This window comes from Rissa tridactyla, chromosome 1 (assembly GCF_028500815.1).
Source record: "Rissa tridactyla isolate bRisTri1 chromosome 1, bRisTri1.patW.cur.20221130, whole genome shotgun sequence".
Lineage (NCBI taxonomy): Eukaryota > Metazoa > Chordata > Aves > Charadriiformes > Laridae > Rissa > Rissa tridactyla.
This window is the reverse complement of record NC_071466.1, coordinates 149,614,063-149,640,964: the sequence shown is the minus strand read 5'-3', so window position 1 is coordinate 149,640,964 and position 26,902 is coordinate 149,614,063. Positions and strand designations below refer to the sequence as shown.

Here is a 26,902-nt window from a genome sequence, read left to right as displayed (position 1 = left end):
AAAGACTCTTACAAAGAATTTTTGGGATGATTAATAAGTCCAGGGGCATCTCGACCAAACATGCACGTGAAGTACACCTACAACCAGCAACGGAGGTTGCCATCCATCCCAGCCTCTCTTCTCTCTCACCCAAACATACTCTAGAACATGAGACCCGCTGCTGTCTACAAACAGCTCACGGATGGTGCTAAACCCCTCAGCTAGGTTGTAAAGAAACCCAAACCCAGCACCATAATTCAATCCAGCTGCAAGCTCAGAGAGGCACCCAGCCCATCATCTGTGATCCAGCCTGGGCTCTGCTCCGTTTGAGTGCTCGGGGGCACTGACAGGGTTGGCCCACAGCCCTACCGCAGAAGGAGTGGTAAAACATCACCCAAAATAAGAGAGAACATCTTACGCAGAAGAAGAAAGAGAGCCGCCATCACATTCTTGCACGTGGGAGATTCCTGCATCTTAAAAACCAAGCTTCTTTTGATTAGAGCTTGGCAAAAAAAGCATAAAAAAAAAAATCAAAGAGGAGGGAAATATTCTTACTGGATAATGTAAAAATATTTACACAGTGGTTCCTAACAGTTCATCCCCATCAAGATTTCCTCCTTTCCTTTAAACGCACATGCAGCCCCGCTGACTTCTGTTACCTTCTTAGGAAAGGGCTGATGAAAAGGAACTGCCTGAACTGCCCTGGACAAGGTCCAGCCTCCAGGGCACGAACTCCGAAGGGAGCTCTTACCTGCGTGGTGCTTCAGAAGGAAGCAACGCCTCGGCAGGGCACAGGACACCAGCTGGCAGTCACCAGAGCTTCTGCCTGCCTGATTTTAAAGCATGGAAAAGAGAAAGGGACTTTTCAGGAGCAGGACCCCAGCGGTGCAGACCATACCCACCGAGGCCCTGTGCCCGATCGGCTGGGTGTCCGCCCAACGCGCTCGGCTCCTGGGGTGTCCCCTTCTCACAGCCACTGCATCAACGGAGGGAGGGCTGGAGCCCAACAGCTCGGGCCAGCGCCTCCATTGCTGCCTCCCTGCAGCCGGGAAGCTCCAGAGCAGCATCTCCAGTCACTTACTCGACATATGGAGGGAGAAAGAAGGCACAAGCAAATGGGATGCAACAAAGGGTTTAGTGATGGTTTCTGTTTGTTTTACATTGTTGGTTGGACTAGATGATCTCAAAGGTCCCTTCCAACCTAGGCAATTCTGTGATTCTATGAAAGGGGGGGGCAGAGATAGTGAGGAATTACTTTTCCTTAGTATACCAGAAATGATGTTTTAGTGGAGCTCATAGACTTAACACGTTTCAAGAGGACTACTAGAAAGTTAAATGAAGCCTGCACACCTAACTCAAGTCCCAAATGGGATATATAGTGCCCAGTTACCATAGCAACTACCCTTTCAAGTTCCAGGACAAACCAGATTTCTGATGTTCTACACTACTGCAATTGTGAGAATGAAATGGAACAGATTGGATATATCATTATTTCAAGTGCCTCAGAAAACAATGCAAAATAAATAAAATTATTCCATTTAAGATCAGAAAAGAACTTTTTTTTTTTTCAGGAGGTCAAGAGAAAACCCTATACACAACAGATACTCAAAAGCGAGAACACAATGAGTTGTGAAAAAAAATCAGGGAGAACAGGATGGTCCCCCTGAGCTGGTAATTTGACATATAGCACACCTCCATTAGATTAAAGTACATCCTTTTACAATGTTATTTAGCATAAGAGTTGTGAAAATGTGTAATGCCTATTGCAATACCTCAAAGGATGATCAGGTGAGACCTTTCTTCAAGATCAGGTCAACCACTTCATACAGGAAACATGATTTTACTTGAATGAGATCCCTCATTCAGTAACTAACAACGGTGCTTTAATAAGGGAATATTTGAGTTTTAATCTGAGCCAAAGTCTCACCACTGTGTCACAGAAATTAATTTTGTTATTGGAAGTAGCATTCTCTTCCAAATCAGTGAGCTGCAGATGAGTTGCTACAATGAAAATGGCTTGCCTTATAAGCATTTCTGAAAATGCCCAGCTTGGTTATTTATACTGCGCCTTTTGGAAACTCCTCATACGTTTTTTCAACCGATTCATCACTTCCTTTTATACAATGTTCAAACCTGATGCGAAGGGATTCTAGTAATTGTTCCGAAGCATCCACATTTTAACGATGGATGGAACTTTACAGTGTTCCTTTAAACAGGGTTGTGATACTGAAGTGTAGCACCATCAAAAAAGCTGGCAAAGTTTGCCTTCCTTTGGGATAAATGGCAAAAAAGTACATCTAGTTATCATCACAGAGGAAAAAAAAAAAAAAGCTGATATTCCCGTAAACTATGACTCATTGAGTTTTGGGGTTTGTTTTTAATTTATTTTTAAAGGAATCTTATCAGCCTTTTTTTTTTCTTCAGGAAGTTAAAGGGTTGCAAAACTTCCTTTTCCTCCCAATATTATTATCTGTCAAGAGAAGAAAGAGCCACTGCATCGGCGGTTGGCAGAACTGTAAGCTTATCTTAAAAAGGCTGGTAGTTAAGCAGAGGTCACACTTCTTAGTTTGTTACAGAGAAATCAATGGGTTATTGAGGGGTAGTATGGAAGTCGCAAACCCATTAGGAACATCTGGTCTGTCCTAACCATTCCCATCACCTTGAAAGTCATTTTTGCACTCTCTATCAGCCATCAGCTTCAGACGAGATCATTGTATTACTGCTGCAGTCTGAATTCTATTTAGGGGAGAAGAAAAAGGTTAAACCAAGATTAATTTATAACTCCATCATTTAAGTTCTCTTTACCAGCTGACACTTCAGCATTTCAGAGTGTATGTTCTCCATAGGTTGCAGAGATGTTAACCAGTGACATAACTGCATGACAGCATCAGAATTAAGACACATCTACAACGTGGTGAGAGAAGGGAAGAGAAAAAGAAAAAAATTAAAATCACACTCTGTCAGGTCAGTTTTACAGTTTCTGAAATGCCAGTTGTTCATTTTAGCACACCACTAGTCTCAAATGGCGAAGGTGCTGTCAATCAAAATACTCCCATTACAAGCAAGCTCTGGGCTTGCATTTAGGCATGCGAGCGAGGGAAGAGGTAGGGGAAAATAATCTCTGCTCAGGGAATATATTTAGATATAATAGAGTGGAAGAATAATGAAGAAATTAAAAAATATGGGTTTGCACTATATGGCCTTTCAAGAAGAGCAGTGGCAGAGTTACGGTAAGGGCTGGTTACAGCTCAAGTTGCCTGGGGACTCCTTTTGTCTCACAACCTTTTTAGATGAGAAAAGTGACCGTGTGCCAGCAGTGCTCCTGTGCCCCTAGCCCTTCAGGTCCTTTAAAGATAGATGGAGGACCGCAGCCCTCATTCTCCAGGTCTGCATTTTTAAGAATCATTTTGCATACCTTCAGTGTATATGTGGACTCTCGAGAGCCATTACAGAGGCTCAACTTTCAGTCAGAGCTTTGCATCTGCCCTCTTAAAAAAAAAAAAAAAAAAAAATCTGATTTCTCAAATGCTCATTGTCCCCCTCACAAAATGAATATTCCCAACTTAGGGTCCTCTTGAGAGCACAACTGAGTGTCTTCCATGGCATAATCTTCAGCTAAAGCACTATATCCTTCTACTAAACTTTTATCTTAAAATGCAGTATTTTCTTGAATTGTCCAAAAATGCCACAACCTGCTTTTAGCAAAGCACCCAACACCTCTTCGAGCTGCAATGCAGCTTTCACCCCTAATTGTCCAAGCTCTCATGACTACGGTCGCCTCTTCCTTTACTCTTGGGAACAACACTTGAATTTGAATGCCGGTGCCTCACGTTTCATCCCCGTTAGATGAACCAGCATATCCTTTTCCAGCACTAATAAGTTTAAATGAGTAGTGACAGTTTCCAGTCATGCAGAAACATAGGCAGACTCAGATGTCATTCTCAAAATGGTAACTGATTTGGGAGAGAGCATCACAGTCAAATTTGCCAAAGAAGACACCTGTTTTTAAATGACTCATTAAAATCCAGGGCAGATCAAAGGGCCTGATAGCAAAAGGATTATTAGGAAAAAATCCCATATTTAGTGTATTAGCTAACATGTTAGAATCCCCAAGAAGATACAGGAATTTTAGTTTCAAACAAAAGTACTCATCTTTGTGAGAAAAGACAACTTATTATTAATTCAAGATAAAATCATGGCACTGTAGGTGAGCCAGTTTATCGTTTTCACAAGACTTAGCAGACTGAACTCAAGATTACAGAAGAATCCCAGGGCTTTGCAAAAGAGGGATAAAAGGTACAAGCTCTGGTTTCCCAAGTGGCAGCATTGAGATTCCCCACTCCAGACCTCTGTTTGCTACCACTGTCGTAGCCCCACCTGATATCATGGCCGAGGATTTAATTTTCCAGGGTCATTGGGACAGTCATTTTGATCTTCACTGACTGGTATCTAACCATACCTGGTCTGCAGCCAGTCCAAAAAGATCTGGAGACTGTGAAAATACATGGAAACAAAGCTAGTTTCTTTTGCTCCATCCATACAGTGGATGCTATGAAAAACATGGAGTTCATAAGCAAGAAAATTAGTGGTGTCCTTCCCACTGAACTGTTAGCTTTTACAACGGTAAGTCTAGATAAAGAATTGAGTGAAAACACACTGAAGTGTCTCATGGCAGGGGAGCCCGGAGGCTCTCTTATCTCTCAGCAGTCACATACTGAAGCTTTTAGAGGGGAAATGATCCCCCATACGTTACCACCAGCCCATTCTGCTCATTCCCTAGTCAATAGCCCTCACTTCTTCATCTTCACATCACTTACCACTGCTGGTACGCCTACCTCTACAAGGCCAATACTGAGAGGGCTACAAAGATGATTAGGGGACAGGAACATCTCTCTTATGAAGAAAGGCTGAGGGATTCGTGTCTTTTTAGTCCGGAAAAAAGAAGGCTGAGGGGGGATCTTATCAATGCTTATAAATACTTAAAGGATGGGTGTCAGGAGGATGGGGCCAGGCTCTTTTCAGTGGTGCCCAGCAACAGGACAAGAGGTAATGGGCACAAACTTGAACATAGGAAGTTTCACCTAAACATGAGGAGGAACTTCTTTCCTTTGAGGGTGACAGAGCACTGGAACAGGCTGCCCAGAGAGGTGGTGGAGTCTCCGTCTCTGGAGACATTCAAAACCCGCCTGGATGCATTCCTGTGCAACCTACTCTGGGTGACCCTGCTCTGGCAGGGGGGTTGGACTAGATGATCCCCAGAGGTCCCTTCCAACCCCTACCATTCTGTGATTCTGTGAAATCAAGACAGCTGATTCTTCAACCTAGCAAGCAACTGGAAGTTGTGATGACTTCAATTAGCTTAGACAAGTTTATAATAAAACTTGCTTAATTTTGTTTGAAGAAATACTGAACAGTAAAACTGAGGATGAGTTGCCATATTTCACTCTTTAGCTTCAGAAATTCTAAATAGGCAACCTTGCACACAAGAAATGTCAGCTTTTCATAAAGTGAACAGCCCTGAACCCAAGATGTTAATCCTCATGTTTACTTCCCCAAGGTGCAGGAAGTGCCCAAAATACATTATTTGTCATTATGCACTCACATCAATCTCTGAATTTCCATCTCTCATCCGAAATGTACAGCTGAACAGAGTAAAATCAGAATCAACCTATACGAAACAATGTATTGCAGCACTTTCAGCCACTCTTCAGTATATAGTCTAAAGATGGTGGCATTTTAAGACTTCTTTGTAGTTCATATCCCAGTGACATACCAGTGAGATGGAGTAATTCCGGAGGACTGCAAAAGAACATTAAGGAACATTTGAAAGAGACATGGGAGACCATTAGGTAGTTTTAGATCCCCTTTCTCTCTCTCTCTCTCTTTTTCTTAAAAAAGTCCTTTCATCTCAGATAAACAGAGGGTTTTTCTTGGTTTATTTGCTTTTATGTCTGGAGTTAGACATTGCCCAGGAGAGTTTTCAAGACAACATAACACTCGTTTAAAATAGTACACACTTGAACCAAAAGATGTGTCTCACACTGAGAAGCATACCCAAAAAAAATAACAAGAATGGTTAACAAATTCTTTTAAATTGTTTACAAATAATCTAAGTTTCTATTAATAAAACAAGCACACAAATTCTCTTGGGGTTTGCTTTGGTTTTTTGTTGTGGGCTGTTGTTTTTTTAAATTGAGATTTTGGGCCTCAATCTCACAAGCATTTAAGTTAAACAACAGTCAGACAGAGAAGTTGTCCCATGACTATCTGTGGAAAAAATAAGTATTTATAGATCACAATTTTGATCCCGAATCAAGCGTCTCCCCCGCAGTTGAGGGCAACTCCTTCACGAACACCGCTACCAAGCTTTATCAGTGAACATTTCCAACAGGGCTGAAGAATACCTTCAAACTGGTCAAGGTAGGTCTTAGGCAATTCTTGCTAAATTTTGAAACAAAAGATTTCTGTTCACTACATCCAGCAAAGGGGGAGAAGACTTTATGCTAAGCCACAAATGTTTGAGTACTACTGTACACCAGAGCCTACGCTCCATCGGATTCACAGTACATGAACTGTATCATTGTCTGGAACGTATCAACTGCTGAAGACATGTGTACATTGCCAGATGCGGTTTTCCTAGGGAAGACACTAGATCTTGACAAAAACCAAATTACACAGCCGTTGTGAAATTGGAAAGAAACTAAAAAACTATTTGCACAGAATACGTACACATATTGTCTTAAAGGCATAAATGAGATAAAGCAAGAGAGGGCAAAAGCCTTGCCTTTTTTTTTTTTTTTTTTTTTCTGCCAAAGCAATGACTCGGTGCACTTCTAAAAGCTCTAGGGGAAATGTGTGTCCAGAGTGGAAAGCACACGTTTAGACCAAGAATGTTAATCACGTACGGTTTCTAATCAGTGAGTGCAACACGACCATCCCAATGCCTATAAAAAAAAAAGTTTCTGTACAACAAAAATGACCTCAAGCTCCAGATCTGCATCATTTTTAAGGTCAGTTGATCCCTGAAGGGATCACAGGGTAAGAACAGGGGAATATCTGGAAGTCTCTATTATTTTATGTCATCATGGCAACAACACTGCCTCAGAACATTTCCTCATTACTGGAAGGAAGAGTCCCATGTAGGGAAGGCATGCAGAGAGCGCATAAAGAGCAAGGTCATCTGTAAAATTACTATGCCCTTTTCTTTACATCCTAAAGAAGTCACTGCACTGAAGCTCTCCGAGGGAGGGTTTAAGACCAAGGAGGACTTGCATCACTTGTGACACATTCCCACACAGTCTTGTGGATTCAATTTACTTAACTGCCCGAAGTGACATCTGCAAATCTTGTTCAGTAGCAGCCCTAAGGGAGACAGGGCCGCGGAGCAAAAGTGTTATTGCTGGCATTATTGGGAGTACCAGCACAGCATGCATCCGGACATCCCAGTTGCTATACAACACCATCTCCATGGTCTAGGAGGCAGAAGGGCCCTGAGTCTCTCAAACATCAAGGTGAACCTGCACAAGAACCTCTCCAACGCTTCCGTGTATTTCTCCCACAGGGTAACATAGACTTTAACTCTTCGAAACTGGTTTGCGACCAAGTGTCTCAGTCTGCTATGTGAGCCAAAAACAATTATGCAGAGAAGTATACAGTGGTTCAGAAAGTGATCTGAGTTTATACAACTTATACAGTGAAGCATGAAGAGAAAGAAGCACAAACTCTAGGATTATCTGCTTTTAGCCCATCAGGTTTTGGGGGAAAAGTTCTCTATGCAGAGGAGGAAATCTATACTGCATTTGCCATGTGCCAAAAAAAATATATAAACACAAACAACAGTATCTAGAGGGTAACACCATACAAGTTCAACACAGAACAACTAAATATTCAATAATGAACTTAGTGAAAAATGCCAGTGTTTGCCAGAGGCAGGCAGTTTAAATTATTGTGTCTATCATGGACAGGGAGGAAGGACAAGAAATCTTGTTTTATATTTTTCTACAGAAATAGAAGGGCAGGAACTCTCCTCCTTCATACACTCTGGAGGTCAAACTAGATGATGTAATGATCCCTCGTGGCTTTAAACAGGTTTTATAGATTATCTGACTTTAAAAATAGACACAATGTTTAAATAATAAAATTCTCTTGAAATTGAGGGCCTAGTACAACAAGCCTCCCATCACCAGCTAACATCTGGAGGAACTATGACCATAGGAATATTTGTAATAAACTAAAGGGAAAATCTTAGGTAGATATCCTGAAATTGAAGCTTTATCCCACTGACTCTATCCGCCTGAAAAGTAAATGATATGTACTATCTTCTATGCAGTCTGCTTTAGCTAGACGCAGATCTCCAGAAAGGCGTACAGACGGAGGATGTGTCAACAGTGCAGACACCACACCCAGGTTCAGGTACTGGACCCCGTCTAGCCATGGCAGCAAGGACTTCTGTCCTCAGCCACGAGGCATGGAGTCCACCATGTCCCATGCAACTGTAGCCTGGTTTTGGTACTGGGAAAATGCAATTAAAATCGGCTTGGATACACCTGCACTGTCCTGACATCTCTGCTGTAAGCACTCCTCTGAATAACTTAATTCAAAGCCTGTTACCATACAATAATTGCCAGAGGTCACGCCGCCGTGGTTCAGATGAGGCCGTGAATTCATTAAGTGAACCAATACATGCGTTGCCTTTCCGCTCCCTTTTCAAGTACAAGGCCAAAGGAGGAAGTACAGGAGAGATGTGTTGCCACCTCGTCAACGGAGTTGCTTCTTGTCAGCTACACCATTGTTTTACTTGTCACAAGCACAAGCAAAACAATACATCACAGCAAACCTCACCAACTTGTATGAACGGCCTGGAAGTCCACTGGAAACCCCTTAATTTCGTGAGCCAGTGAGTACACAAACAATAAGAAAAAGATTACTTTGCTCATATGCTTTGACAATGGCAATTTCATTTTATTTATTATGATAATTCATAAAGCACCGCCAAATACAGTGTAGAATCTCTTATAAAAATAATTACAGTCTAGTAATGCAAGATCTCATTGAAGCACACCATTAATTCCTTGACAGTTAGGGAGCGAGCCAAATACTTTGTGCAAATGAAGGATTAGCAAGGTTTCAACACACACACATTTCCTTGCACTTAAAATGTGCAAGGAGCCAACCTTATTAAAACGGCATTTCATATTATACTTTAAAATGATGGCCCCTTAGGCAGATTTTCTGTACTTCAAAAGATAGCTATTATACTACTATATGTTACAGTCTAGGATAACAGAAAAAGAAACTCCTATCAAATTGCCGTACCTCTCTATGCAGGGAGCAGAACATAGTCGCTCTTTCTTACAGCCCTCAAGAAAACCCAGAGTTTTATTCAAAATGAGGTATCACCAGTCTCACACAATAGAGAGAGAACAGCTTCAATACAACGCTAGGAATTGTCTTCCACTTTGCTACTGAAAATAGTTTGAACAGCTAAAGCAACATTTTTCTGAACTTATCCAGCATTTGGGACATCTCCGTGTGGGCTTCAGCGTTCTATCGTCTACCTCTGTGTGTTTAAACTGCTTCTGTTTCTATGCAGAAGGACATTGGGGTTGTACACTTTATGGTTATTTTTAAAGTAGGATTTCCCTAAAACTAAAAAAATAAAAAGAGAAGGCTGGTGCCTTTTCTTCTTGCTGTTTAACGATGTTGAAAGTTGCCTGAAAATTTGCTTGCACATAATCCTAAAGGACTGAATCGGTTCCCTGCTTGGCATCATTTCTGTTTGAGAAGTCCTTGCAGTGCAGCCACTAAGAAACCATGCTGCCCATGATCCAGATTTGTGTGGTCTCTCTAATGTGTTAACTGATTCAGGTCTTCATAATCAGAACTGATCCAGAAGCTATTAGGAAACATCCCTAGCAATTTAAATAAGCATTACACTAGATATTAAGATACGATTAGAAACAGATCACTTGTTATAGGCAGTCTGACAGCCTGACTTAGTAAACTAGAACCCCCTAAAAATATCTAACAGCAGTATTCAAATTGAGATCTCATAACGAGCAATTAAGAATGCTGAAAGAACTCACAGAAGGTGTTGCGTTCTTCCAAACTTTTCAATCTTATCTCAGATGTTTACAGTAAAAAGAACAGAGAAGCTTTCTTCAAAGCACAATTATTATCAGTCCTCTCCAACATTCCAGCAGCACAATATTCTTCTTATAATGCGACCGAGTAACCCCCTCAGATCCTCAGGAGACACTAGCAAAATAATTGTTCCCCCTCAATGTGCCTTTGTTATTACTTTATTTTTTTTTCTTACCCTTATTACTTCAGGCAGAAATGACTTGGAGATATTATCATCAATTTACCAAAACCAGAATTCCCTGGCATTTATATTCTTTTAGGTTAAAGTTTTACAATTAAATTGTACATTAGAGCTAAATCGAATGATTTTCTACCTGGTTAAAACTGATCGCCCCACTAGGTCTTCACTTTAATTTTTTCCCTTCTCTCATTTTGCTAACTAGAAGAGAAATGAATCTACCTTCAAGCCTGTTGGAATCAATCTTCTTTTCTCTTTCTCACAATTTATAAGGCAGAGGCTTAAAAAGTGTTCATATCCTCTTTTAACAAGCTGGTTATGCGAGATAAGCACAAGAACATTCATAAAAATAGCTCAGCATTAAGTCATGGGTGTTTTACAAAAGTAGACCTAAAAAAAAAAAAATCCTAAAGGCTAATTGTGATTTATACCACGTCTCTTTCCCTATACTACCAATTATCAATCATCTCTAAAAGATCCCTTCTTTTACATGCCAATGTCACAAATGCAACTGCTGCCAGCTCATTCTAACCAGCTGAGACACTGCGTGACACACACCACCCCCCAGTTAGCCCTGGGACTTGTAAACGCTGGCATACTGCAGCGGAAGAGGTTTTATTCTTTCCCAGTTATGAACTTTTAATTTATTTTTTTTTAACCTTTTTTTGTTTGGTTTTGTTTTCTTTAGGTTTGTTGTTTGTTTTTTTTTTTCCAGGAAGTTCTTCACAAAGATTTCATAGCTGGAAGCACGGCTTCTCTCATCCCAGCTCTGCCACACATTGTACCTCGGTATGGTCCGCACCATCACTGCTACCACCACCCTCGATGCCTCCAGCCTTCACAAAAACTGACCTATGTCTCAAACAACGATAATGTAACCACCAGCACTGAAAACTTTATTACGGCAATTACAACAAAGCGGCTGGTGGTAATAATAATAACACTTAGCATCTATATAGATTTTGTATCTTCAAAAGGCTGTATAAACATTTGCTAATTAAGCCTCACAGAACTCCTGAGAGACAGATACATTTTCTATAGTTTTATGAATAGGAAAACTGAGGCAAAGAGACAGAACAGCTGTCTCCAAAATCAAGATCATTAGATGATTTTAAAAAAGGGAATGGAAATCTCTTTGAACAACAAGAACTTTCAGAGTTATAAAAGTACAGCTTAAAATACTCAAAGAATCCAGTGGGACATAAACTCTCATGCTCTGCACATCCACCCCCTCCAAAAAAGTCAGCAAACTCCTTACCCAGGAAGATGTACTTCACTGCTGCCCACCACTCTGAGCTACTCGCCACTGTGGAGCTCAAAATGCCAGACTACACAGGCCAGTAGGACCATCTTATCTATCAAACCCCAACCTGGAAGTCCAAGCCTCTCTTAAGAAGTCAAACCACTGATAAGCTGCACAAAATGAAGAGGTGGAGCACCTCTAGACAAAAATAGGAGAGATGGAGCACCTCTCCCAAGAAGGCAGGCTGAGAGAGCTGGGGTTGTTCAGCCTGGAGAGGAGAGGGCTCCAGGGAGACCTTGTAGCAGCCTTCCAGTATCTGAAGGGGGCCTACAAGAAAGCTGGGGAGGGACTTTTTACAAGGGCATTAGTGATAGCATAAGGCATAATGGTTTCAAACTGGAAGAGGGTAGATTTAGATTAGCTATCAGAAAGAGATTTTTCACTATGAGGGTGGTGAGGCACTGAAACAGGTTGCCCAGAGAAGCTGTAGATGCCCCATCCCTGGAGGTGTTCAAGGCCAGGCTGGATGGGGCTTTGAGCAGCCTGGTCTAGTGGGAGGTGTCCCTGCCTATGGCAGGGGGTTGGAACTAAATTATCTTTAAGGTCCCTTCCAACCCAAACCATTCTATAATGATTCTATGAAAACTGTGACTTTATTCGGTCACCACCAAGACTGGGCCTCAACAGCAACTTGCTTCTCCTCCAGGGCTGTATTCTGCTCTGTCACTATTTAAGAAATATATGAACATTTATTTTTCTTGCATGTCAACACTTAGCTTTAATATAAAAAGTGAGAAAAACTGTAAATGCTAAGTAGAAAAGAACAAATGCCACCATGTATTGAAGGCACTTCTGAGAATATCTTACGTTCATATTCAGGAAGACATTGATTGAACAGATGTTTTTTGTGTGTCTTAGACACCTCACACACACAGGGAAAACAAATGGCTACACACACTCTAACACCTCCTATTCAGGTCTTGAGCTCCAGAACTGCTTGAAGTAAGCTTAAAATTATTGCCTAGACAAAATAGACAGTGGTGAACCTTTAGAGAAGACATTACTTTTAAAGCCCTATCCAACAAAGACATGACTACCCACGTAATTTCACATACGGTATGCCCCACTGAGATCAATGGATCTGAAATGCATTTCAGAAGACACTGGAATAAAGATTAATGACACAAAAGGGGAAAAAGAGTTGCTTTGTGACCAAGGAAAAGCTTTACCCCAAGAAGTGGCATGAAGTGCATTATGCAAAGCTGGACACCGAGCACTATGTGCAACCAAAGAGTGAAGTAAACCAAAAAGGGTAGGGAAAACTTAGGGGATGAATAAAGAAAACAGAAAGAAAAGAAAAAAACAGGAGACCAAAGCTGCATCAAGCCTCAAGAGCAGGATGGATCACAATATGGCAGATGGTGGAGAAACGTGACTCAGGTAAGTGAAGAAGGAAGGAAAACATGAAGAGCTCACCCAGGAGCAAGGTTGAGCAGAGAGAAGGACTGAGACCAAAGCTGAAGGTAAGGCTCAAAACGCAGCAGTGCTTTAGCACAGAAGCAGCCGCGAGAAGGGAAACAGTGACTGCAGCAGAGAAACTGCGCTCGTTTCTTGGCAGTGGTAGGACATTTGTAAATCACAGGGGTGATTTACCTAATGAACACTAAGGTACAAAGTCCAGGTTCCTCACTCTGTCCTGTCCTCTGTACACGAGATAGCACTACGAGGCTAATTACCAGTTAGCTCAGATTTATTAGCCATAACAAAGTTTGCAGCTAAAATAGGAACAGACTCCACCCACCTACCTCCCAGCCCTCTGCCCCCACCCCTGGACAATTCGTTATCCTTAAATACAGGAAGAGAAGGAAACAGAAGAGATGAAACATTACACTAAGGTTGCGAGAGCATGGGAAGAATTGCAAAGCAATAAATAATGCTAGAAGTGGAGAAGAGAATAAGTAATTCCACTTTGGGAAAAACGAGCCTGAGATGATGCTGAACAGCAAGAAGAAAAATATGTAGTTAAATACATGGCCTGACACCCAATTCTGAATGTGAAACGTAGATGTATATTTATATCTCCAACTGAAGGCAGTATAATGCACTCACTGGCTTCTCAAGACATGTTGTGCAAAGCTGAAAATCACTTCAGAGGCACATCTATAAATGGCTGACTTTTCCATGCCATTTCTAAAATGGCACAGAAGATCATCAAGCTGAATTTTATAACAACTTGAGATCGCAAACTCCTCATGATGTAACTCAATTTCATTATGTAGTCCTTGCTATATCACCGTCATATGCACTTAGTTACAGTGAAGAACTCAACAAGCAAGATGAATGTCTTGCTTTTCGTGCAAAGGTCTCACATTCACATGCTCTGAGTAACAGAGCTGCAAATTCATAATATTTTTGTGATTTACACTGGGATTCTCACAGGCACTGAACTCTGAACAAATCCCTGCATCAACCAGATACCTAACTACCTGAAACACCAAGTGTTAAATCCCTTACGGATTAGAAAAAGAAAGCTTTCTCAAGGCTAATTACTCCAAATTATGTTTTACACTGGAAACAAAGAGATCTTTGACTCAGGAAATAGAGAAGACAACACCTCAGTTGCACTGTGGAAGCAAGCAAAAAGAACAGCGGCATCGGAAGAAGGAACCGTACATCGGAACGAAGAGCAGAGTCCTCAGTCTCCATGAAAGGAGCATTCAGAGCGCTGAATTAACATTAAGCCCTCTCACTCACCCCAGAATGAAAGAAAGTGCTCATTAACCAAAGTTCGTGTTTCAGGTGAAAGACAAATCACTAGGAGCATTAAGTGAACAAATCACAGTAATGTCAAATTCTACCTGAAGCTAAAACATTGATAAAATTGGGATAATCTCGTATCTCACCAGGCATCGGCAAGTATTGAAGAGCAAATGGACTTCTGTGATCTCATGTATTTCTCATGTTTTTTTGGATCAAGTTTTGCGCAGCTGATTTGGGGGGAGGGGGGGTATGTTACATATTGTTTCCCTTTCCCTTTCCTAATGGGTCTGGACCTATACTAACGAACAGCAAAAAGGTACTGCTAACATCTGACTTTCAGCTTCTTTTTGCACTTCAGCCAATTTCTGGAAGGCAAGGGGGAGGAGAAGGGAGTGCTGATGGGAGAAGCAGCAAGCCTCGTGCCTGCTTTTCTACTTGGCCGAATCTTTAAAAATGCTTTTACACGCAGGAGCAAAAATCAAAGTAATACACACAAATCCCCCATGAGTCGTGCCTTTATTTTCCAGTTACAAATGTTCCTCAGCTACAGGCATTAAGGCTGGCAGTGATGCTCTTGCAGTAGGTTAAGTCTGAAGCATCCGGGAGCGATAGCAAATCCCAGCCTCCTGCCCCAAGAACCAGCTATGGCAGCTTCACAGTTAAAGTAGACGAATACAACTCCTCTCTGCTCATGGAAGATTTGAAAGAAGTCAGACGTTCCCTTACCTGCAGTGGTAATCTATAAAATCCAGAAAATCCATAAGCAGTAATATTTTGGATTATTAAAAGATAAATCCTCTATTTCATGTAAAACCAACGCACTCTTGAAAAGAAAAAAAAAAAACCAACAAAAAAACCCTAGGTTATCTGCACAAAACCTGCTTTAAGTTACTGAACATCTGTAACACCTACTCTCACTCAACAGATACCGTTCTTAAAATGGTGAGTTTTTTCTAAATATTCTGTTGAAACGCTCGAAGGTTTCACAGCATTACAGGACAAGGCATTCATCATTTCACAACCCAGAGTTTTATATAGGTTTTCGGTGGTTTTTTTTTTTTTCTCTGTAGTTTCATAGAGAACATAGCATTCCCCATGGCTAGTCAAAATGTCAACTTGAGGGAAGCTTTAGGAACAAATGCAAGTAGAATCCCCTGTCGCACCATCAGTAATGAAGAGGCCTGTTATGCGTCTGAAAACTACACAAGTGAAAACCCCACAGAAACGGAAAACTTAAGGAAAGATGTACAAATTCCACAGGAGATGCTAACACTGCACCTTTGAAGGAAGGGACATCTGCTATCTTTGTCTATCCAGAATGCATAAGGTTGCTGGAATCTATTCAGAATGAGACAAAGGTAATAAATGCAAAGTAATTTGTAATTTGCTATTTCCATTTTAGATTTCAATCCTATGGAGATTCACAGCCTGAGTAACTTTAATTACCTAGACAGTGGCACAGGGAGGGAAGGGAAGAAGGGACTAGAAGCATTCAACTAGTAAGGCCCCAAGTTGGCTAATATTTAAAAATTTTACTAAAACTCACATTACAGAATAAAATCAAAGGCATGTGTTAGCAATTGTGGGCTCACAGTCACAGCTCAGAATGAAAACAGGTCCTCAAAAGCTAACGCTAACAACGTTTCCATTTGTAACTGACTCATCTTTTATCCCCTCAGAGTCCATGACAGGCAATTAAAACCAAAAAACAAACCAAAAAAACCCTCCCCGCAAAACAGATGTCAAGGTCGCCTCTTCCCACATCATCGTGGTCTTTCCAAGAAGGCTGTGACTAACCTCGCCAGGCAACAAGCAGAATTCTGTAGGATCCGAGAGTACCAAGCCCTGTAAAAGGCACCTTATCTTACCTTTCTACTTCAGTGAAGGAAGAGCTGAGTTTTGTGACATTATGCAAATGCTTTTCTACACACACCCCCCAAATAGTATCGCTGACTTAGACGAGACTCTGAATGACTTCATACCTAAGTTCATGTGTGGGCACAACAGGGAGAAACCCAGCAGTCACTCAGGACTGCAGTAACAGCTGAAGGTCCCGGCAAAATATAAAAGTCAAATGACAGCAATCATCTAACTTGAGACCTGGGGTGGGAAACTGAAATTCCTGGGTATCAGGATTAAATCAAGATCTGTACGAAACTATGGGAAATTCAGTGTGTTGGATGAATAAACCGATGGATGAATCAGACTCTGACCCTGGAGGTGAGATAAAATGGCAGCAGTTGCAGCCCTCCCTGAAAGCAAGAATTCTAGTTTCTCATAATGCAAAGCATTTAATACTGGAAAATCAAGAGAACTAGCACTGAAAACAAGAAATTAGCATCTTAGTCCTTTTTTCTTTTTTGTTTCCACAATGTGAAAATTCAATAAAACTGCACTGTTAGTTTAGTTGCCAATGGGTTTTTTTAGTGACTTACAGTTTTAGCGGGTATTGTGTAAGTATGGCCCTACTATGAGGAAAAAGGGTATTTCAGGCGCCATGCCGCTCTCTGTACCGCAAAACAAATACTGAGGCTTCAAAACCAGTTAAAAGCCGTCTAGTTGTGAGCTGTTAATTAGCCTCCTTGGGAACCCAGCTCAGGGCTAGAATGATGAAAACTCTGAATCCCGGTGGACAAAAGGGACACAGAACCAGATGCTGTTAAGTGAGAAAGCAAGAAGAAACCCGGGTTTCAAAGGCACCACGAGAAACAAACCTATCCACGTGCAGAAAACACACACACAAGCAAATCACCTTTCCAGCTCTCATTGGATGGAGATACTGGGATTGGGCCGTGCACACTGTACCGTACGTGCCACAGCTCCGAGGTGTTAAGTGTCTTTTCTTTCTGGCCACCAGACCCGCAGCACAGAGAGAAGAGTGTGGAGGGGTCACAGACCAAAGGGCTCCATTTTTCTGCCTGGCACAGCTGAAAGCTGCATCTTCAAGAAAATCTCAAACCTTTGACCAGTCATTCACCGTTCCAGAAGACAGAGTGATGCAGGAACTGTAATTAGGAGTATAAAAGCAACAAGAGCTAGATGCTGAAATCAAAGTCAGCAAGCACTTTATTAATGCAGTCTTCGTTGTGTGGACTTGAAGTCTTCTGTTATCTCACTGCAGTAGCTGAAGAGAAAAGTTCTTATATATTTAATCTATTTTGACCCTCAGGGTACCAATTACTCGACTTCCGATGTTTAGATTGTAATAAGCTTTCACCCACAGGGGAAAAAAAATGTAGCAGTTAATGTGAATGATTTGCCATTTACAGCTAGACTACAGACAGAAAGAAAATCAATCATATTTCAGGAATTTAGTTGTCACCAAGTGCGAAACTTCTGTATTTTTTTCCATCTGTGCATTTTAAGGCAGACAAAAGTATCTTTAGATCAATCCTGCACTCTCTATTAACCGCTGTATATAACCCAGCACCTAATCATTGTTGGGTGTTCTTGCTTGTGGGGTGTTACCTCCTTCCAACTAAACGTAACGGGATGCTCCGGCTGCTTTCAAAATTACACGCAATCAAAACCATTTATTCTGAGCAATGAGAAGGCATAACTCAATACTGCAGCCATTATGAACATGTGACAATACAAGCCAGTTGGACAATACAAGTCCAAAGCCCCCAGTAAAAGCCAGCAGCAGCCCCAACCTGCTTCTGTGGAGCCTTGAGCACAGGATCTCATTACCTGACGATACCCGTGTGCTAATAATGCCAGGCTCATTGTGAACTGTGAATCAAGATGAGATACGCTGCGTTTCCCTTACACCTTGGAAACCCTGTAAGCTCTTTGCAGTCCCCACTGCTCACCGAGGGGAAACAACCGACCCCATTTCAGGTCTGGCCTAGGAGAGGACCGCTTCTCAAGGGGCACAGGTTGCAGCATTTCATGGGGTACTCCATGGAGAGGAGACGGGTCACACAATGCTGATTCAGTATTTCCAGTTGCTAACAACAAAAATGGTCATTTTTATGTTCTCCCACGTAAGCAACTTTTGTAGCTGACATATAGACATTGCACAATCACAAACGAGAAGAAAGATGGTCAATAGGAAGGGAGGAGAACCTCATTTTTGATGATAAAGGAGAGGCACAATTAAAACACGATCTACACTGCAAAGACACGTGAGATCTGTCATTTGGTTAATATTTCAGCAGACACAACGCAGAGCAATAATACTTTTATCTTCAGTACTTCACTTTAAGTAAACAAAGCAGGCTCCACCAAAGGTCGTACTGCCATGTGCCTATATCTCTGGGGTGTACAAGACCCACACGCCATGGCAAAGCGCGGTTTTGGGGTCGGAGGGCTGGTTCCCAAGCAACGTCCTTGAGAAAAACTTGTTCCACCCTTCTTCTATTGCCTGCTACTAGCTGGCTTGAAACTAGGGTTTAGTGGAAGCTGCAATGTCTCGCTTTTCACGGATACAAGGCAAACCTACTGAGGTTACAGTAGATCACACCGTAAAATGCCACAAACCTGTTTTCCGCTGTGTGCCCAGATCATCTTCCGTGCAGCGGCACGATGCGTAAGGGAGTGCACAGCATGGCAATGAGAGGGGCAGAAAGAGGAAGAACGGCAGGGAAAGTTAGCAGAGAGAGGGAAAGGGCTGAGCAGCAGAGGAGAAGGCAGATAGCAAGGCAGAGCCCCCAAGAAACACGGGGATGCAACAGGATTACCCAACCCAAAAGCTGCCCTTCGCCAGCTACCGGCAATACGAGCCACCTTCGGAAAAGCCAGCTTAACCGCTGGGGAAAAAAAAAAAAAACCGCCACAACAAGGAGAGAAAGCCAAGTCACCTGGCAGAAAGTGAGGCAGGAGGAGGGCACAGGCACGGACGTTGCCCTTGCCGGCCAGCGGCGGGGATCCTCAGCCGGTGCCCGGGCCGCCCCCGGGGCCGCGGGGCGCTGCCGGGGGGAGCCCGGCGGGCAAGGTGCGAGCAGGTGTGGCGGCGGCGGCTGGCCTTACACCGCGGCGGGGGGTGTAAAAATACACCTACGCCTATGCGTATACGGAGAGCTACGCGTAGATAAAACCCCACGGCGGCGGGGAAAAGCAGTGGCAATACGCGCCGTCCCCGCCCGCCGCGGCAGAGCCCGGGGGACCCGGGAGGGAGTTCTCCCGCGGCCCCTGCCCGAGCGGAGGCGGCGGCAGCGCAAAGCCGGCGGGACCGGGGGGAGGCTGGGGGTTAATGCCCCGCAATTCGCCATCTCACGAAGCCGGCCGGTTGCCGCGGAACAAAAAAAGGGGGGTGGGGGGGTGGACGGGGGGACTCGGCGAAAGGGGTAAATCCCGCCCCGCCAGCCCCCTTACCTTCCCGGGCTTCCTCCTCCCGCTCCCGCGGCGGGGGAGCGGCGGCGGCCGCCGTGCTCCGCGGGGACCGGGGCTCTCCACAGCCTCTGGGCTCCGGGCAGGGGCAGGCGCGGGGGTCTCCGCTCTGCGCCGCCAACAAAGTACCGGAGCGGAGCCGGGAGGGCGCCGGTCAGCGGGAGCAGCGGCCGAGCGGAGCGGAGCGGCGCGGAGCTCCCTCTGCCGGCCCGCCGCCCCGCCCCGGCCCCGGCCCCGGCCCCGCCGCCACGGCACCAGCCCCTGCCCCCGGCCGGGGCGGGCCGGCGGCGGGGCAGCGCGGAGCCCCGCGGAAGCCTCTGCGCCGGCGGTGCCGCCGCCCAGCGCCATGCGGGCTCCGCGCCCCGGCGGGGATGCGGGGGGTCGCCTGGGCTCTGCTCCCGCTCCCCTGTTGGGGGGTTTAACAGGGCGCCCGCGAAATGCAAAGGTACTAACAGCGGCTGGGGTGAAATACGGGCGTTTTTCAAAGCCATCCTAAGCGTTCACCAGGAAAAAAAAAAAAGGCAAAAGAAGAAAAAAAAAAAAAAACACACAAAACCTACCAAGACTCCAAAGCAAAATCCTTCCCCGAAGGAGTAGGTGTATCTAAACCCGCCTTCGGAACGAGTCAGCTACGAGAACAAAAGTCGCCCGTCCGCACCCGAAATCCCAGATGAAATCTCCCAGCTGTTGATGGTATTTCCATCTGGCACCGCGTCCCTCCTGACCCTGGCAACTTACACGTGGCTTTCACCCAGCACAGGGGAATAGCCCCGTGCACAGATACTGTTGGCACTCTTACAGGTAGCCAAAGTCCTAGTGCTACGCTGTTGCCACGGTCATGATTTCTATAATGAGCCACTTCCACTCCTACCTAAAATCAGGCGGTTCCCTGAGAATCTCATTTTTCACTGATTTCACTTTCAAATAAGTTTTTGTCTTTTGTGACTCCAGAGAAAAGCTAGAAAATGTAAATCTTCCAACAACATCAGACAGATGAAAAGAAACCCTCTTCAGGTACTATATAGGAGAGCTAATTTGAGTTTTGAGGTTCCGTTCCTGATTTTTGATAGGATTGAATTGCCAGTCCTGAAAGACTTACAAACCTGCTTAATTATGTTCCCGAGTCTCCTTCCAGGCTTCACCAAGATTCCTCGCGAAGATCAAAATCAGCTCTAGACCAAACACATAGCCATTTCCAGGACTGAGGCACAGTTATCCCAACATAGCAACAGGTCCTTTATGCTACAAAGTTTCTGTGATTCCAGGCCCTCTTCAAGAAACCCGCAGAGGAAAAGTATAAACTAATGAAAGAGCAGCTGCTTGCTGAAATTTCCACTCAGTTCCAAGAAATGAGACTTGGCAGGTCCTTGCTTTTTATAACGCTCCGTGACTCATTTGCAGAGGCAGGTGAAGTCAGAGCCATCACTGCCAGAGTCGTGCCCCTGACGGCTTCTCCAGGAAGGACACGGATTTTCCCCCCCACTTTTTAAAAAAGGAGAAAGGAAGATATTGCTCGGCTGCTCAGCTACTGTTTGCGGCAGTTCAGTTGCTGAATCTCTTCTCAAGTGATGCTAGTCCATGCTTGACCTGGTGTTTGCCAGCCAATCTTCCCAAGAATAGGATGTGAGCTCTGCGCAGTGTGTTATTTTGCCAGGATCCCGGGCAGGTTCTGAGCCGAAAGCAGTGGGCAGCAGGCAGGCATGAGGCTCACTGCGGGCTCCTGTGGGCCAGATAGGAGAGAGTAACCCGAGCTTGCAGATCAGGCTGGGAGAGGTGGGGCCTCACTCCACCATGGCTTAGGAGTTCACCGGAACCAAACACAAACAAACCAAAAAAAAAAAAAAAAACCTGAGAGAAAAAGAAAAGCAGTTCAGGCAACTTTCCCTTCCTGACCCTGAGCTGGCAAAGCCCCCTGTAACGCTGCATCTTCTTCTAATGGTTCTGTCTCTGTTACTTTTTCTGGTCCAGAAGGTCCTCCAAGAAACAGGAAAGCACAAAAGAACCTTGTGAAATAATGGGTGGGGGGTGTCAGTCCACTTTTATGTACCTAAACAAGCAACGAAATACGCAGATGCCACACACTTGTCTTGCTAACAGGAAGTTTGTTTTCAACAAACCTTCAAGGATCAGATTATGGCAGGGTCACCTAGGTCATTCGTGTGAATGGATGCTTACAGGAACGCTGACATCTAAACTGACTTTTCCACACTCTTCCTGCCAGTCGCCATACACATGCTCCCTAGGTAAATAATAATAGTAATTTATACATAAAAGTAATTTCCCCACGAGAGGCAGAAAGGAACACGATAGATGCTATTAAAGAAAAGGTCGGGGGCTGCTTCAGTCCTTGGCAGGGATAAGCAGTGCCTCTCTTCCCCTTCTTTCCTGGATAGCAGCCCAAGACCACCCCCTGCTCCAATTCCCTTTACCAAAGGACAGAAGACGAACGCAGAAGACCACTGTGGGCTGATATTTTTGATTCTTTTTATTTGGGAAGAAAATATTTAAAAGGAACAGAGATAATAAAGAGGAAGGTGGAAAGAAAGTGGGACGTGAGGATGAGAAAAGGGAAACCAGAAGAATAAATGGGAGAGAGAAAGATTTGGGGAAGAATAAATTCCGTTTCTGTGCTTTATCAGCTTTTCTTCAGGATGTGTACAATAGATATGGACATTTATAAAATTATTTTTTATGATTATGAAGCTAATATCACTGCAGATAGGAAACCAGACTATTGTAACACAGGGGATGAAGAAGAAATTTCACCAATGTTTTTCTGTTTGGGGAAAAGATGAAACACGCCAAAGAATTTCCTTCTGTTGTAGGATAGCCTAAAGATACTTTCCATGCTGGGAACCTGCAGAATGACTTACACACAACGAATGACTTTTACACAACCGTCTGGCAGACCCCGCAGAGGCTTTTTGCTGATCTCCCCCTCTCCCCGCCGCCCCCTTCCTGCGTGGAATTCGGCCAGACGCCGCGGCCCCAGCCAGTCGCAATCTCCTTTGCAGGTGTAGAGGCGAGGGAAGGCACGGCGCGGGGAACAAACCTGCGGATTCGTGGGGAGCGCCATTGTCCAGGCCGTATTGAAAATAGATGGGCAAGTGTTCAACTTGTACGGTGTTGGCTGCAGCGAGCCTGGGGATTTAAGATTAACTGCTTGATACTGGAATTTCCACCCTCATTGAAAACAGACACCACCGTATCCATAGAGTTTCGGGGAGAAAACTGGACAAAGCAAGCCCAATTTCTCTCTTGATTTTAAGGCGCGTGCAGCTACAGTGAGAAACAGCAGAATTGTTCCTCATTTAGGATCATAAAAATGTGAGGTTAATCCAGAGGAATACACAGCAAATGAGAGAAACAAAAGGTCCATGCTTCTCCGTTCTTCATGCTACTGACAACGCATGAAAAAGAAAAAAGTAAATCCCAAATGGGGAAACCATTTATTTGCTGCTTAGGTAAAATTATAAAAAACTTTTTGCATAAAGGCAAAAAGTCCTATCTAAAAGACAATCTCAAGAAGTAAGCATAGAGATTCTTCTAGTCCCAATGTCATTTGTAGTCTGATTGGGAGTTTCTTTGGGGTGCATCTGTTTTTAAAGTATTCTGCTTAAATGTGTTGTCCTTTGTGCCATAAAAGGTGCTTTTTATTTTTTTTCAGACCATTTTCATTAGAAACTAGGTGAATGTAGTTGTTGTAAACTCAGGTGTAATATTTCAGTAGTAAATCTATGAACAACATAACGGCCTCAAAACTGGTGCAATATGTTGGGGAGATTCTATAAACTTCCAAATTAACGAGGAAACTACCTCTGCTATCAAAAAATTAACTTTGGGCAAGCCCTCTGATGTGCTTAAGTTTGTTTTTCTCACAGACACACCCCTGGAAAATGAAATGTAAAATAAAATTATTTTTAAAATCTCCTCTCTGCCCATAGGATTTGGAACATTAAGAAGTGATTAGTAAATTCCTTTATTGGAGAGCTTGTGCTTGATTAGTACGAACTGGTCTAGCAACCTGGTCTGGTGGGAGGTGTCCCTGCCCAGGGCGGGGGGGTTGGAACTAGATGATCTTTAAGGTCCCTTCTCACCCGACCCATTTTATGACTCTATGATTCTATGCAATTACAGAAGCTAGTTGCATTTTCTTTAATAACCTTTCTAGGGAAGGTTGGTTCAGGCAAACAAAGTAAAGCAGACCGGAGAGCTACCCATGATCTCAACCCGAAAAGGAAGGAGGAACCCAGTGTGTCCGTAACCCTCTCCTCGCAGAAACCAAACTCCAGACTCAGTTCTGAACCAGAGGGAAAAAGTCTGGACTGCTCCTGGCTGACTCATACCCTTTATCCCAGGTACGGAGCCAAAGCAGCACAGAGCATTCCCAGAAGCCTCATTTCTGCCCAAGAAATGATTCTTCTGAAGAGCCTGAGGATACGACAGAGAATATATCAGGTGAGAACAAGGTGTCTGTCAGAGTGCAGTCCTGAACTCCACGGAGACTCCCAGCGACTGTGATAGATAAGAGTGTCTCAAAGAGCCGTCGTGAATCACTTTGCTGAGGTTATATGAGGGACCGCTCTGTACAGCAGAAAAGTCGGGCGTCTTAAAAGAAAAAGAAAAGGCACAATCATTTGCTTGTGGTCCTTGTGGCACCTGAACCCCCAAGTCAGAGAATGTGGAGTCACACCTCCTGGATGTGCTGTTCTGTGTTTTGCTTAATTTGGAGCTTGCAGCGCTAAATACCCACTTTCCCTGTTTGTCCCCTAATCTAGCTGCCAGGGGTTATCAGATTTTTATTCCTTGTTACTAATTATCGTTACATCCAGGAGGAAGATTATTTGAGTGAGCTGACTAGGATAAATGAACTAGCTGTTTATCCTGATCCCAAAACTCTTCAGCCTGAAGCTGCCACCATTGATGACTTGCAAACTTGCCATCCAGCCATTCCAGTTACTAATGCATCAATTACAAGCCATGGAAATTTATGTCTAGGATTAAAGTTGAATGCATGACAATAAAAAGCCTTCCAGTAAGACAATTGTGACATTATAAATTATCTGGCAGTTCCTTTCTGCACGGTCCTTTGTGGATCGCAATCAGCTAGTGAGGTAACGGAGAGGACCTTTCTCCCACTGGAGCCGTGGGGAGTGTTGCCATTTACTTCAGAAGGAATAGAATTGGATCCAAATCCTTAATTTGCGAATTACTCCATCTCTGCACTGGGAGCTGGTTGGCTGACACTTGGATTTGGAAGTCAAGGACCCTGTCCTTGTAGAAACCTGAGGCATAAGGAAAGCCATATGGGAACCACTGACATCATGTAGGCAAAGCTCAGCACATTTGTGATTACTAGATTTCGGTCTGTCCCCTCTGAAGAGCTACGCTGTGTTTGATGGATGAGACTCTAATTGAATTTAAGCAAATAAATTGCAGCTTACAAAGCAAACTCGAATGTTGTTATGCATTTTGATGCCTCCATATTCCTATCTTATGGAGACAAAAATGAAATAAGACACAGACGATCAATCTTTTTGTATCTACACTCTGCTCTTTATAGGGAAGCATGACAGATGTTTTTTATTACAATTGTATGTTTATTGGGAGAGAGGTAGAGCATTAAACCTCAGATATTTCATTTTCCTTATACCTCACATTCACGAGAAAAGAAAGAGGGCAGGCAGAAAGAAAAATATATAACTGAAAAAAAAAATCATCTGTTTTGCCGGAATTTATAGAAGTTTCTGGTTTTTCTTTTTCCTTCTAGGGTTTTGAACTATACTTCTCCAGTGGAGGAGGGGGAACAATCTTGACCATACGGCTTCAGAATTCTTGAGTCAAGCATCTAAAATCAAGACATTTCTCTAATAATCATGAGGTGTTGACAAAAAAGTTGCTGACATTTTTATTTGGGTTTGGGGCCTGTAGATTTCATATTTCCTAGCAGAAATGTCAGAGGGAGAGGCTTTCTTCTTCTAACAAATTACGAGGATTTGGTGCATTCACAAGACTATAGCCAATTAAGGTTTCAAGAAATGTATCAAATATCATTACCACAACAGGAAAATCACTAGATGGGCCACAATTACTTTGTAAACTGTATTTTTATCGTTAATTGTGATGAATTTTAATTTTGAAAATAGTAGTCCCGGTTCCCGTTTTAAAGGACAGAAGGGCCTGGTTCAGCTGTCTGACCTGTGTAGAGATGTGTAGGTCATCTGAAATTCTGCATTTGCATATGTGGGAAAAAAATCCCCATCATTTCAGCACACATTTGCTTAGTTCTGGTTGCATAACTATTTCATTAGCTGAGGGAAGTAATTAATAATGCTGATGACAATTTTTGGTTACATAGCTCTTGCCACAGACCTCAAAATCATCTACGAGCGTTAATGACTCTGTAGAGACAAGCTTTGTTGTACAGAAGGAACAGCCAAGGCTCAGATAATACTGAAAAACCTCACAGTAAGTTGTGACTTTATTAAAGCCTAAAATCATAGAATTTAAAATCTGGGAGATCAGAAAAAAAAAACACCAATAAATGCATATACAATAACTCTCTTTCTGTGTGTACATGTATAGTTTTAAATGCATTTTAGGTGCATCTCATGAGTTTTGGGTGGAAGAACATGACTCGTTATTTCTGGTCACACACTCCATTGGCAAAGATGAAGAGGCTCAGTAACACCGGGAAGCTGCATCCAGTGCCCATGGAAGTAGGGCTATGGAGGGACCCAGGAACCCAAGTTTCCAGTGTCGTGCCCTGACCATTACAACACCTTGTACAAAAATGGGACACTGCCTCTGAATTTTATTTCATACAGAGTCACAGTTGTGGTCCTGGGAGTTACGACTGAGAAGGTTATGGCACGATTGAAAAGCTGCATATATAGTCACAAATGCAATTAGACTCAACAAGCTTTTTCTTTCCGAAGGAAGGTGCCCATGAGATAGTTTCATTTCCACACAGTTTTTCAGATCAACATATGTAATGTCCAAGCTCATAATTGCTTAAGTCTGTGAGAGATGTGGCAGATCTACAGCTGCATTACTTGAAGCTATGATTTTGCCTCAAGGCACCCCAAAACCCTGCAGTAATACCAGCATTTAAAGCACACATGCTACCATATCAAGGAGGACCTTGCCTGAGATTACGACAAGTCCAGTCAGGGAAGGCTAATAACAATGAAAAGGGAGACTAAATCCTACTTTTATTACGATCATCAGTCAGCCAGTGGTGGATTTCGTACTACGGTGGTCACAAC

The 26,902-nt window shown here is 43.3% G+C and overlaps 1 protein-coding gene across 8 annotated transcripts in view; it reads right to left on the bottom strand.

Annotated features, from left to right (window-relative positions):
* Positions 1 to 21,307, bottom strand: part of EPS8 (epidermal growth factor receptor pathway substrate 8) — a 140,056-nt gene extending 118,749 nt beyond the window's left edge. For 4 of the 8 annotated variants that reach the window (XM_054198213.1, XM_054198269.1, XM_054198260.1 and 1 more), the window contains exon 1: positions 19,620 to 19,845. The gene's annotated coding sequence lies outside the window, so the exon portion shown is untranslated. Of the gene's footprint in view, positions 1 to 18,785; positions 19,048 to 19,105; positions 19,284 to 19,619; positions 19,846 to 20,194; positions 20,322 to 20,737 lie in introns of those variants that run through there. The other 4 variants (XM_054198223.1, XM_054198234.1, XM_054198252.1 and 1 more) reach the window with 4 other exon arrangements.
* Positions 21,308 to 26,902: the final 5,595 nt, after the last annotated feature.